Source organism: Coregonus clupeaformis, chromosome 37 (genome assembly GCF_020615455.1).
Source record: "Coregonus clupeaformis isolate EN_2021a chromosome 37, ASM2061545v1, whole genome shotgun sequence".
Taxonomy (NCBI): domain Eukaryota; kingdom Metazoa; phylum Chordata; class Actinopteri; order Salmoniformes; family Salmonidae; genus Coregonus; species Coregonus clupeaformis.
This window is the reverse complement of record NC_059228.1, coordinates 34,940,996-34,953,680: the sequence shown is the minus strand read 5'-3', so window position 1 is coordinate 34,953,680 and position 12,685 is coordinate 34,940,996.

Sequence of the window (12,685 nt, the reverse complement as noted above, 5' to 3'; positions counted from 1 at the left end):
GTGACATACATGTTCATTGGCCTGCTTGGCAACAGGGATCAATTTCGGGGCTGATTAAATTTGAATTTGAGTGATAGCCTAAACATAACTCGTTCAGAGGTTAAGATAGATAGCATGGGAGAAGATGTTAAATGCTAAGTAGGTAGGTTCTACTGGTATTCCCTACATGTACAGTCCAATTAAGTTTGGGTAAGATTTAGTGAAGCAGTGTACTGTTTGCTTCACAGTTTATAAAAACACATCCTTGCCCCTCTTGCACCACTTTTTTTCTAATGCCTCATGTTTAAAGGAAAGATTTACCCATTTTGAATGTTATAGTTTTTTGGGCATCTCTCAGTGATGTTCTATCGATTCCTGGGGTCATTTCATGTTTTCATGTGTATCATGAGCTTTTGCCATTCACATAGGCAGAAATACAACCGGTATGAGGTAGCATTGTAATAAAGCTGCTTTCACCACTCTGGAAGTTAATAGGAAGATTACTTTTAGATTGCGAAACCGTCTATCATACATGTCCGATTTTATTACTGGCCAATACTGTAAAAAAAATATCCCGGTAAATTTACAGCATGATACTGCCACCGGTATTAGTAGGAAGCTAAGTGTTTGTTTCTTGGGCTTCAGGAATGTGACTGAAAAAGTGACTCAGGCCTTGAAAAATAAAAAACTTAACTGACTGAAAGTATAAGGGGATATCTATCGGTGAACGAATGCCGTGGTCAAGGCTACGACGGCACCAGTGCAATAAGTGGAGCTTACTCAGGTGTTCAAAAGCGCATATCAGACCGAGAGCCTAATGCTTCTTAGGTAGTTCTTTATGAGTTTTAGTTCAGAAAAAGATCTCTCTGCAGAAGCAGTAATTACTGGGATGGTAAAAACAGCTTAATTGGCGTATTAACATTAGGGAAAATGGGCAGAAGGGAGTGGTGCTTCAAATACAGCAGTTCTGCAACAACTTTCATTGAGCCTCTCATTCTCCTTAATTGCCGGCCTCAACACGTTACGGAAAGAGATTAACTGTATAGGAAGCACTGGGGACAGGTCGTCTGGATACTGGAAAGCCAATAAATAGGCAGATACAAACCGATTATCATCTTGAGCGGACCACAGTTCTTGAGAGCTTGAACAAAAAAAGCAGTTTGTGATTTTGTTCATACTGGTGAACCGGCATTTGAGTTGTGTGGTTGCAATGTCAACAGTCCCTTATCTCTGGTATATCTTGGCTGCGTCATTCCAGACTAAGTTGAAATTGTGTCCAGAGCAATGGGCATACACTGAGAATACAAAACATTAAGAACACCTGCTCTTGCCATGCCATAGACTCACCAGGTGAATCGAGGTGAAAGCTATGATGCCTTACTTCAATCAGTGTAGATGAAGGGAAGGAGACAGGTGAAAATAATCATTTTTAAGCCTTGAGACAATTGAGACATGGATTTATTACAACAAGAGCAATAATGAATTGATAATGCCCGAGAAGCCGGTGTTTGGAGGATAGGATATATTGGCAAACCGTGTCAATATATTATCCAAACACAAGCTTCGAGGGTATTATCACTTTTATACAATAGGTTACCAACATATTCAAATAATGATTGACATATTTTCATTAAAAACATTTTTTGGGGGGCCTCCCGAATGTGCCACTAAACATCCTGGTTCGAGTCCAGGCTCTGTTGCAGCCGGCCGCGACCGGGAGACCCATGGGGCAGCGCACAATTGGCCCAGCACCGTCCAGGGTAGGGGAGGGTTTGGCTGGCAGGGATTTTCTTGTCCCATCGCGCAATAGTGACTTCTGTAGTGTGCCGGGCGCAGTGCACGCTGTCTTGGTCGCCAGGTGTACAGTGTTTCCTCCGGCACATTGGTGCGGCTGGCTTCCGGGTTAAGCGGGCACTGTGTCAAGAAGCAGTGCGGCTCGGATGGGTTGTGTTTCGGAGGACGCACGACTATCGACCTTCACCTCTCCCGTGTCCGTACGGGAGTTGCAGCGATGGGACAAGACTGTAACTACCAATTGGATACCACGAAATTGGTGAGAAAAAGGGGGGTAAAAATAAAACAAAAAAAATAAATACACTTATTTTGATGATTTTATTCACAAATCTAGGATTGCTACACAAACTGGCTGGTGGTTCGTTCTATCGGTTCAGTTGCCAGAGACAGTCTTTTTGTTCAGTCGTTTGTTCTAAATGTTCCATTGCCATACTGGCTGGAAACATTCTAATCCCTTGCTTGCTAGCTAGCCAATTATGGCTAATTTACAGTCACGTCAAACAGTGCAGCCAGAATAACAACAGTAGCTGCATTTGCATTTGTTTAAGCTGTTTTCTAGTGACATTTATTTGGATGCATGCATAACAATGAGCTAATGATTTCGCCTGGCATAGAAAATGTGCTCTCTCGTCAGGACACTGTTGTTCAGAGGAGCTAGCCAACAACACAGCTAACACAATCACTTCAAACTGAAGCTGGAAAGACTGCAAACTACATTTACATTTTAGTCATTTAGCAGACGCTCTTATCCAGAGTGACTTACAGGAGCAATTAGGGTTAAGTGCCTTGCTCAAGGGCACATTTACGTCATTTAGCAGACGCTCTAGTCCAGAGCGACTCACAAATTGATGCATTCACCCTATAGCCAGTGGGATAACCACTTTACAATTTTTTTTTGGGGGGGTAGAAGGATTACTTTATCCTATCCCAGGTATTCCTTAAAGAGGTGGGGTTTCAAATGTCTCCGGAAGGTGGTGAGCGACTCCGCTGTGTGTGTGTGGGGGGTAGAAGGATTGCTTTATCCTATCCCAGGTATTCCTTAAAGAGGTGGGGTTTCAAATGTCTCCGGAAGGTGGTGAGCGACTCCGCTGTGTGTGTGGGGGGTAGAAGGATTGCTTTATCCTATCCCAGTTATTCCTTAAAGAGGTGGGGTTTCAAATGTCTCCGGAAGGTGGTGAGTGACTCCGCTGTCCTGGCGTCGTGAGGGAGCTTGTTCCACCATTGGGGTGCCAGAGCAGCGAACAGTTTTGACTGGGCTGAGCGGGAACTATGCTTCCGCAGAGGAAGGGGAGCCAGCAGGCCAGAGGTGGATGAACGCAATGCCCTCGTTTGGGTGTAGGGACTGATCAGAGCCCGAAGGTACAGAGGTGCCGTTCCCCTCGCTGCTCCAAAGGCAAGCACCATGGTCTTGTAACGGATGCGAGCTTCAACTGGAAGCCAGTGGAGTGTGCGGAGGAGGGGGGTGACGTGAGAGAACTTGGGAAGGTTGAACACCAGACGGGCTGCAGCATTCTGGATGAGATGTAGGGGTTTAATGGCACATGCAGGGAGGCCAGCCAAAAGCGAGTTGCAGTAATCCAGGATCTGATGGTTCACAGTATCAAAGGCAGCAGACAGGTCTAGAAGGACAAGAGCAGAGGAGAGAGAGTTAGCTTTAGCAGTGCGGAGAGCCTCCGTGACACAGAGAAGAGCAGTCTCAGTTGAATGACCAGTCCTGAAACCTGATTGGTTTGGATCAAGAAGGTCATTCTGAGAGAGATAGCAAGAGAGTTGGCTAAAGACGGCACGCTCAATAGTTTTGGAAAGAAAAGAAAGAAGGGATACTGGTCTGTAGTTGTTGACATCAGTGGGGTCGAGTGTTGGTTTTTTTGAGAAGGGGAGCAACTCTCGCTCTCTTGAAGACGGAAGGGACATGGCCAGCGGTCAAGGATGAGTTGATCAGCGAGGTGAGGTAGGGGAGAAGGTCACCGGAGATGGTCTGGAGAAGAGAGGAGGGATGGGGTCAAGCGGGCAGGTTGTTGGGCGGCCTGCAGTCACAAGTCGCAGGATTTTATCTGGAGAGAGAGGGGAGAAAGAAGTCAAAGCATAGGGTAGGGCAGTGTGAGCAGGACCAGCAGTGTCATTAGACTTAACAAACGAGGATCGGATGTCGTCAACCTTCTTTTCAAAGTGGTTGACGAAGTCATCCACAGAGAGAGAAGGGGGAGGATTCAGGAGGGAGGAAAATGTGGCAAAGAGCTTCCCTAGGGTTAGAGGCAGATGCTTGGAATTTAGAGTGGTAGAAGGTGGCCTTAGCAGCAGAAACAGATGAAGAAAATGTAGAGAGGAGGGAGTGAAAAGATGCCAGGTCGGCAGGGAGTTTAGTTTTCTTCCATTTCCGCTCCGCTGCCCGGAGCTCTGTTCTGTGAGCTCGCAAAGAGTCATCAAGCCACGGAGCTGGAGGGGGAGGACCGAGCCGGCCGGGGAGGATAGGGGACACAGAGAGTCAAAGGATGCAGAAAGGGAGGAGAGGAGGGTTGAGGAGGCAGAATCAGGAGATTGGAGGGAGAAGGATTGAGCAGAGGGAAGAGATGATAGGATGGAAGAGGAGAGAGTAGTGGGAGAGAGAGCGAAGGTTGCGGCGGCGCATTACCATCTGTGTAGGGGCAGAGTGAGTAGTGTGGGAGGAGAGCGAGAGAGAAAAGGAAACAAAGTAGTGGTCGGAGACATGGAGGGGAGTTGCAGTGAGATTAGTAGAGGAGCAGCATCTAGTGAAGATGAGGTCAAGCGTATTGCCTGCCTTGTGAGTAGGGGGACGGTGAGAGGGTGAGGTCAAAAGAGGAGAGGAGTGGAAAGAAGGAGGCAGAGAGAAATGAGTCAAATGTGGACATAGGGAGGTTGAAATCCCCCAAAACTGTGAGGGGTGAGCCATCCTCAGGAAAGGAACTTATCAAGGCGTCAAGCTCATTGATGAACTCTCCAAGGGAACCTGGAGGGCGATAGATGACAAGGATATTAAGCTTAATTGGGCTAGTGACTGTGACAGCATGGAATTCAAATGAGGAGATAGACAGATGGGTTAGGGGAAAAATTGAGAATGTCCACTTGGGAGAGATGAGGATTCCTGTACCACCACCCCTCTGACCAGATGCTCTCGGGGTATGCGAGAACACATGGTCAGACGAGGAGAGAGCAGTATGAGTAGCAGTGTTTTCAGTGGTAATCCATGTTTCCGTCAGCGCCAGGAAGTCGAGGGACTGGAGGTTGGCATAGGCTGGGATGAAGTCAGCTTTGTTGGCAGCAGAACGGCAGTTCCAGAGGCTGCCTGAGACCTGGAACTCCAGGTGTGGGGTGCGTGCTGGGACCACCAGGTTAGAGAGGCAGCAGCCACGCGGTGTGGTGCGTTTGTGTAGCCTGTGCAGAGAGGAGAGAACAGGGATAGGCAGAGGCATAGTTGACAGGCTGTAGCAAATGGCTACAAAAATGCAGAGGAGATCGGAATGAAATGAGCTAAGCATCTGGGAGAGGAGAGAGCAGGGCCTCCCTCACCAAAAACTTCTACCTCAGAAACTAAAATTGTTTCACTGAACCACCCGAACAAAAACTCTCCCAACTTCCACCTTTAGAAATCAGAATTGTTGTGAACCACAGCGGTTCAATGTTTAAAGGAATAGACTATTACATCTTAAGAGGGTTGATCTTGCAGAATGACCAATGATTTATTAGGAGACTTGTGATAAATGACTCTTATCTTGATTTAGATAGTGTACGATACTTACCATGATGTTTCTCTGACTGCAGCAGCGTTAAATCTGAGCAAATCCAACTAGCTGCACTTCGTTTAATTTTACCTTTTTTCAATTGACATTTCTTTAAATGTATCCGCAAAAATTATGCCAGCTGATTCATGATTTCGACTGGCTGAGAAACGCTGCCTGCCTGTCTGTCTTGTCCCGACTCCCAACCCCTACACGTTCATTACTATGGGACAGCTGGAGATCGAATTTGAATATTGAAACAATGTTGCAAATGTCGGAGAGACAGGCAGCAAGGTTTATACAAATCTCCGCTGTTGAAAACAAATAATAATGTCGAGAAGCTTTTTATAGTGGAGATCAAGTTTATAAAGTGCCTGGCTGGGTTGATGAGACAGTGGATTGCGCAGTCAGATGGAACAGAGTAAATAGGCATTTTAACATAATAGATTTAGCCGGTGGTAAATTGTGTAATAGACACCGGCTGGAATGCGGTTTTAACCAATCAGCATTCAGGATTAAATCCACCCTTTGTATAAATTACAATACATAACAGTCACCAGTATCCCCCAATCCACCCACCGGTTAGAACTAGGGCCTAAAGAGCACATACAGTGGCTTGCGATAGTATTCACACTCTTTCCATTTGTCCTATTTTGTTGCCTTACAACCTGGAATTAAAATGGATTTTTGGGGGGTTTGTATCATTTGATTTACACAACATGCCTACCACTTTGAAGATGCAACATATTTTTTATTGTGAAACAATCAAGAAATAAGACAAAAAAACTAAACTTGAGCGTGCATAGCTATTCACCCCCCCAAAATCTATTTTAATTTCAGGTTGTAAGGCAAGAAAATAGGAAAAATGCCAAGGGGGGTGAATACTTTCGCAAGCCACTGTACACTCAAGATGAAACACTCTCTGAAAGATGATAACACTTGTGGTAATCAGCATGTGAAAGCACACGTGTGAATTCATAAGACTGGCTGCTGATTTCTATTCAAAATAGTCCCTCCAAACTACAGTCCCCTGGAGGTCTGTCTGGGGAAGTGGTGACAAAATAAAACAAAAAATACAAACAAACACAACAAAGAAAAATAAACTAGCCCGCCCGCCAAGGCAACCCCAAATATTTTGCCTGTGTACCAGCTCAGGTGCTAGGGTGGACTAGACAAAATAACCGTACCCTACCGGCCTAACGTAAGAGACACAAACTAAAGCTGCAGTAAGAACAGTGAAAGGCTTCTCCAAAATTATCTGAAAAACACAATTATAATTATAACCCTGGTTCATTTACACAACAGCAATATCAAAACTTTAAGACTTTATTAAAATACACAACTTTATCAAACAGATTAGATTCTAATTACAAAGTTAAAGGTGCATACCTTTACAGTTGGTAAGCCATACTCTTTCCCAGCCTACACAACCATCATACTGCATCAATGCTGAGGCTCAGACAGCATTGAACACCTCTCCCAAACCGCATAAAACACGTCACTGAAATACAAATCATTGTTTACATGGCTGTCGTCTCACAGAGAAAGACACAGAAGTTAGCTTCGAAATAAGTTTCGACCAACACAGCCAACAGCATGAACAGGGATGTGCACCGTTCCCTGTCTTCCGGGGCGGAACCAAAACTCTCACCTGAAAAGTTTTACTCAGGTATTTATGACATTGTTCACCTCCTCTTATTTCATACCAGACACTAGGCGCCACTGGTGACATTCGGAAGGTGTTCCAAATGTTTGGTATACTCAGTGTTTAATGCACAATGTCTCAGGAAAGACTGTCTGGGTTGGCAATACTCAGTATAGAAAACAATTGGGCCCACAACCTGGACCTACAGGCCATGGTGAAAACATTTGCACACAAAAAATAAGGACTGAAGGAGACCAGGGGAGTCTCAAGTTGGATTTATTTAAATTTACCTTGAATATTGCAGTCTATTTGTGTAGGCCTTTAGCCAGACAAAACCAGCTGAGTTCAACAATAAGTAGTGGCTGAATTTATCTTCACACCGACTACTTTTTTCCTCATTGTTAGGCTACTTGATGTGTTATTTTGATAAAAAAAATTATAAATAGCAGAGAATACGATATATACAGTAGCTATAGATAGTACACTGCATAATGAAACAATCCCTAGTAAGCTAGTATTTTGAGGGACTGTATTATTTGGCATTAATAGACTGGTTTTACGCACAATAACTTTCTATCCAAGCTGGGAGAGAGCACGAGGACGGCTCATGTCATGAAGGTTCAGGTAGCCTATACAGGACAGTTGTATATTCAAATAAATTAATTGGTAGCTGATTAGTATGCTGTTGCATTGAACATTTATTTTACAATCTGCAATGTTTGAATTTCCAACTTTAATAATATATATATAAATATATATATATATATATATATATATATATATATATATATATATATATATATATTATTGCTACCAGTCTAGAAATTGCAGCACTGTGACATCATGTATAGCTTCTTAACATGACAAAGGGTGCATTCGTAAATTCACTTTGGCTATCTACTCCGATTTCAGAGCACTCTCGTTTGAGTGTGCCAGAGCGCAGAATAACTGATGAATTTACGAACACACAACACCCGTTGAATTTGACAGGTATCAGTAAACGTCAGCAGAGAAACTGTGTTATGCCAGTGACCAGAGTTTCATTTGAAAATGTTTCTTAAATGCTATGTTGTTGTTATGAATTCTTTACAGTCATGTTGTTTTTCATCATATCTTAAACTTTACTTGGACTAAGAAAATACAGTTTATGACACTGTCAAGAAGCATTATGACCATCATAATCATATAAGCCAGATAGGCCTATCACGTACATGCCCTTACATCAGTCATCAGTCAAAAAGAGGGTGTTTTGTCCTGCTCCTGAAATCATCAGCAACAGAGCATTGGGGTAGGCGCATGTCTGACATCAATGTGTGCGCAATTACAATGATAATTTAATAAGGTCATTAAAAATCATTTATTTAAAATTAATATATAACATAAACATACTGTTGACGCTTAGGCTACGGTGTAATGGAATGTTTTGCCTTGTGTGGTTGGTTATGAGGGTCTTGACACTCTTATAACCACCAATAAAATAATGTAATATATATCACAACATGTCTAAATATATATGTCTCATGACAGTGTTATGACCATATTATAAAAAATTATGACAGGTTATGTCAGCTGTTTTGACATACTGTATTATGACATGGTTATGACCGTTTCAAAGCGTATTATGACACTGGGTGTCAAGTAACGTGGGGCTTCCTCTGGGCCACCTTGTCATGCACTTTGTCATATATTCAGGGTTCATCATCTTGGGTTGATTTGAACAAAGAATCTGTACAGCCATATATCCAATATAGTTTATGAAATCAATTGAGACATTGAACAAATAAGACAGCTAGATACACCTACTTCAAAATCCTAGCTAACTATAAAACATTGCTATAACCTACACAATACCAGAAATTATTTTTTACCAGACTCACAACATTTTGCTTTCTTTCTTTGCCACCATATGTTTGCATACTAGTAAAGTGAACAAGTTTAGTTAATACAGTATAATTATGGAACAATGTTGTTTAAAATAAACAAATTATTAGCGGGGAGATGCTACAGTTGAAGTCGGAAGTTTACATACACTTAGGTTGGAGTCATAAAAAACTTGGTTTTCAACCACTCCAAAATGTCTTGTTAACAAACTATAGTTTTGGCAAGTCGGTTAGGACATCAACTTTGTGCATGACACAAGTAATTTTTCCAACAATTATTTACAGATTATTTCACGTATCACAATTCCAGTGGGTCAGAAGTTTACATACACTAAGTTGACTGTGCCTTTAAATAGCTTGGAAAATTCCAGAAAATGACGTCATGGCTTTAGAAGCGTCTGATAGGCTAATTGACATAATTTGAGTCAATTGGAGGTGTACCTGTGGATGTATTTCAAGGCCTACCTTCACACTCAGTGCCTCTTTGGTTGACATCATGGGAAAATCAAAAGAAAATCAGCCAAGACCTCAGAAAAAAATATTTGTACACCTCCACAAGTCCGATTCATCCTTGGGAACAATTTCCAAACGCCTGAAGGTACCACGTTCATCTGTACAAACATTAGTACCCAAGTATAAACACCATGGGACCACACAGCCATCATACCGCTCAGGAAGGAGACGCGTTCTGTCTCCTAGAGATGAACATACCTTGGTGCGAAACGTGCAAATCAATCCCAGAACGACAGCAAAGGACCTTGTGAAGATGCTGGAGGAAACAGGTACAAAATTATCTATATCCACAGTAAAACGAGTCCTATATCTACATAACCTGAAAGGCCGCTCAGCAAGGAAGAAGCCACTGCTCCAAAACCACCATAAAAAAGCAAGACTACGGTTTGCAACTGCACATGGGGACAAAGATCGTACTTTTTGGAGAAATGTCCTCTGGTCTGATGAAACAAAAATAGAACGGTTTGGCCATAATGACCATCATTATGTTTGGAGGAAAAAGGGGAACACCATCCCAACGGTGAAGCACGGGGGTGGCAGCATCATGCTGTGGGGGTGCTTTGCTGCAGTAGGGACTGGTGCACTTCACAAAATAAAATGTCAAGACATAAGTCAGGAAGTTAAAGCTTGGTCGCAAATGGGTCTTCCAAATGGACAATGACCCCAAGCATACTTCCAAAGTTGTGGCAAAATGGCTTAAGGACAACAAAGTAAAGGTATTGGAGTGGCCATCACAAAGCCCTGATCTCAATCCTATTGAAAATGTGTGGGCAGAACTGAAAAAGCGTGTGCAAGCAAGGAGGCCTACAAACCTTACATTTACATTTACATTTATGTCATTTAGCAGACGCTCTTATCCAGAGCGACTTACAAATTGGTGCATTCACTCTATAGCCAGTGGGATAACCACTTTACACATTTTTTTTGGGGGGGGGTAGTAGGATTACTTTATCCTATCCCAGGTATTCCTTAAAGAGGTGGGGTTTCAAATGTCTCCGGAAGGTGGTGAGTGACTCCGCTGTCCTGGCGTCGTGAGGGAGCTTGTTCCACCATTGGGGTGCCAGAGCAGCGAACAGTTTTGACTGGGCTGAGCGGGAACTATGCTTCCGTAGAGGAAGGGGAGCCAGCAGGCCAGAGGTGGATGAACGCAATGCCCTCGTTTGGGTGTAGGGACTGATCAGAGCCTGAAGGTACGGAGGTGCCGTTCCCCTCACAGCTCCGTAGGCAAGCACCATGGTCTTGTAGCAGATGCAAGCTTGTGCGGAGGAGCGGGGTGACGTGAGAGAACTTGGGAAGATTGAACACCAGACGGGCTGCGGCATTCTGGATGAGTTGTAGGGGTTTAATGGCACAGGCAGGGAGCCCAGCCAACAGCGAGTTGCAGTAATCCAGACGGGAGATGACAAGTGCCTGGATTAGGACCTGTGCCGCTTCCTGTGTAAGGCAGGGTCGTACTCTCCGAATGTTGTAGAGCATGAACCTACAGGATCGGGTCACCGCCTTGATGTTAGCGGAGAACGACAGGGTGTTGTCCAGGGTCACGCCAAGGCTCTTTGCACTCTGGGAGGAGGACACAACGGAGTTGTCAACCGTGATGGCGAGATCATGGAACGGGCAGTCCTTCCCCGGGAGGAAGAGCAGCTCCATCTTGCCAAGGTTCAGCTTGAGGTGGTGATCCGTCATCCATACTGATATGTCTGCCAGACATGCAGAGATGCGATTCGCCACCTGGTTATCAGAAGGGGGAAAGGAGAAGATTAGTTGTGTGTCGTCTGCGTAGCAATGATAGGAGAGGCCATGTGAGGATATGACAGAGCCAAGTGACTTGGTGTATAGAGAGAATAGGAGAGGGCCTAGAACTGAGCCCTGGGGGACACCAGTGGTGAGAGCACGTGGTGCGGAGACAGCTTCTCGCCACGCCACTTGGTAGGAGCGACCGGTCAGGTAGGACCCAATCCAAGAGTGAGCCGCGCCGGAGATGCCCAGCTTGGAGAGGTTGGAGAGGTGGATCTGAGGGTTCACAGTATCAAAGGCAGCTGACAGCTTTAGAAGGACAAGAGCAGAGGAGAGAGAGTTAGCTTTAGCAGTGCTGAGAGCCTCCGTGACACAGAAGAGCCGTCTCAGTTGAATGACCAGTCTTGAAGCCTGACTGGTTTGGATCAAGTATGTCATTCTGAGAGAGATAGCAAGAGAGTTGGCTAAAGACGGCACGCTCAATAGTTTTGGAGAGAAAAGAAAGAAGGGATACTGGTCTGTAGTTGTTGACATCAGAGGGATCGAGTGTTGGTTTTTTGAGAAGGGGTGCATCTCTCTCTCTCTTGAAGACGGAAGGGACATAGCCAGCGGTCAAGGATGAGTTGATCAGCGAGGTGAGGTAAGGGAGAAGGTCACCGGAGATGGTCTGGAGAAGAGAGGAGGGGATAGGGTCAAGCGGGCAGGATGTTGGGCGGCCGGCCGTCGCAAGTCGCAAGATTTTATCTGGAGAGAGAGGGGAGAAAGAAGTCAAAGCATAGGGTAGGGCAGTGTGAGCAGCACCAGCAGTGTCATTTGACTTAACAAACAAGGATCGGATGTCGTCAACCTTCTTTTCAAAATGGTTGACGAAGTCATCCACAGAGAGGGAGGAGGGGGGGGGAGGGGGAGGAGGATTCAGCAGGGAGGAGAAGGTGGCAAAGAGCTTCCTAGGGTTAGAGGCAGATGCTTGGAATGTAGAGTGGTAGAAAGTGGCCTTAGCAGCAGAAACATATGAAGAAAATGTAGAGAGGAGGGAGTGAAAAGATGCCAGGTCCGCAGGGAGTCTAGTTTTCCTCCATTTCCGCTCGGCTGCCCGGAGCCCTGTTATGTGAGCTCGCAATGAGTCATCAAGCCACGGAGCTGGAGGGGAGGACCGAGCCGGCCGGGAGGATAGGGGACATAGAGAGTCAAAGGATGCAGAAAGGGAGGAGAGGAGGGTTGAGGAGGCAGAATCAGGAGATTGGAGGAGAAGGATTGAGCAGAGGGAAGAGATGATAGGATGGAAGAGGAGAGAGTAGCAGGAGAGAGAGAGCGAAGGTTGCACGGCGCATTACCATCTGAGTAGGGGCAGAGTGAGTAGTGTTGGAGGAGAGCGAGAGAGAAAAGGATACAAAGTAGTGGTC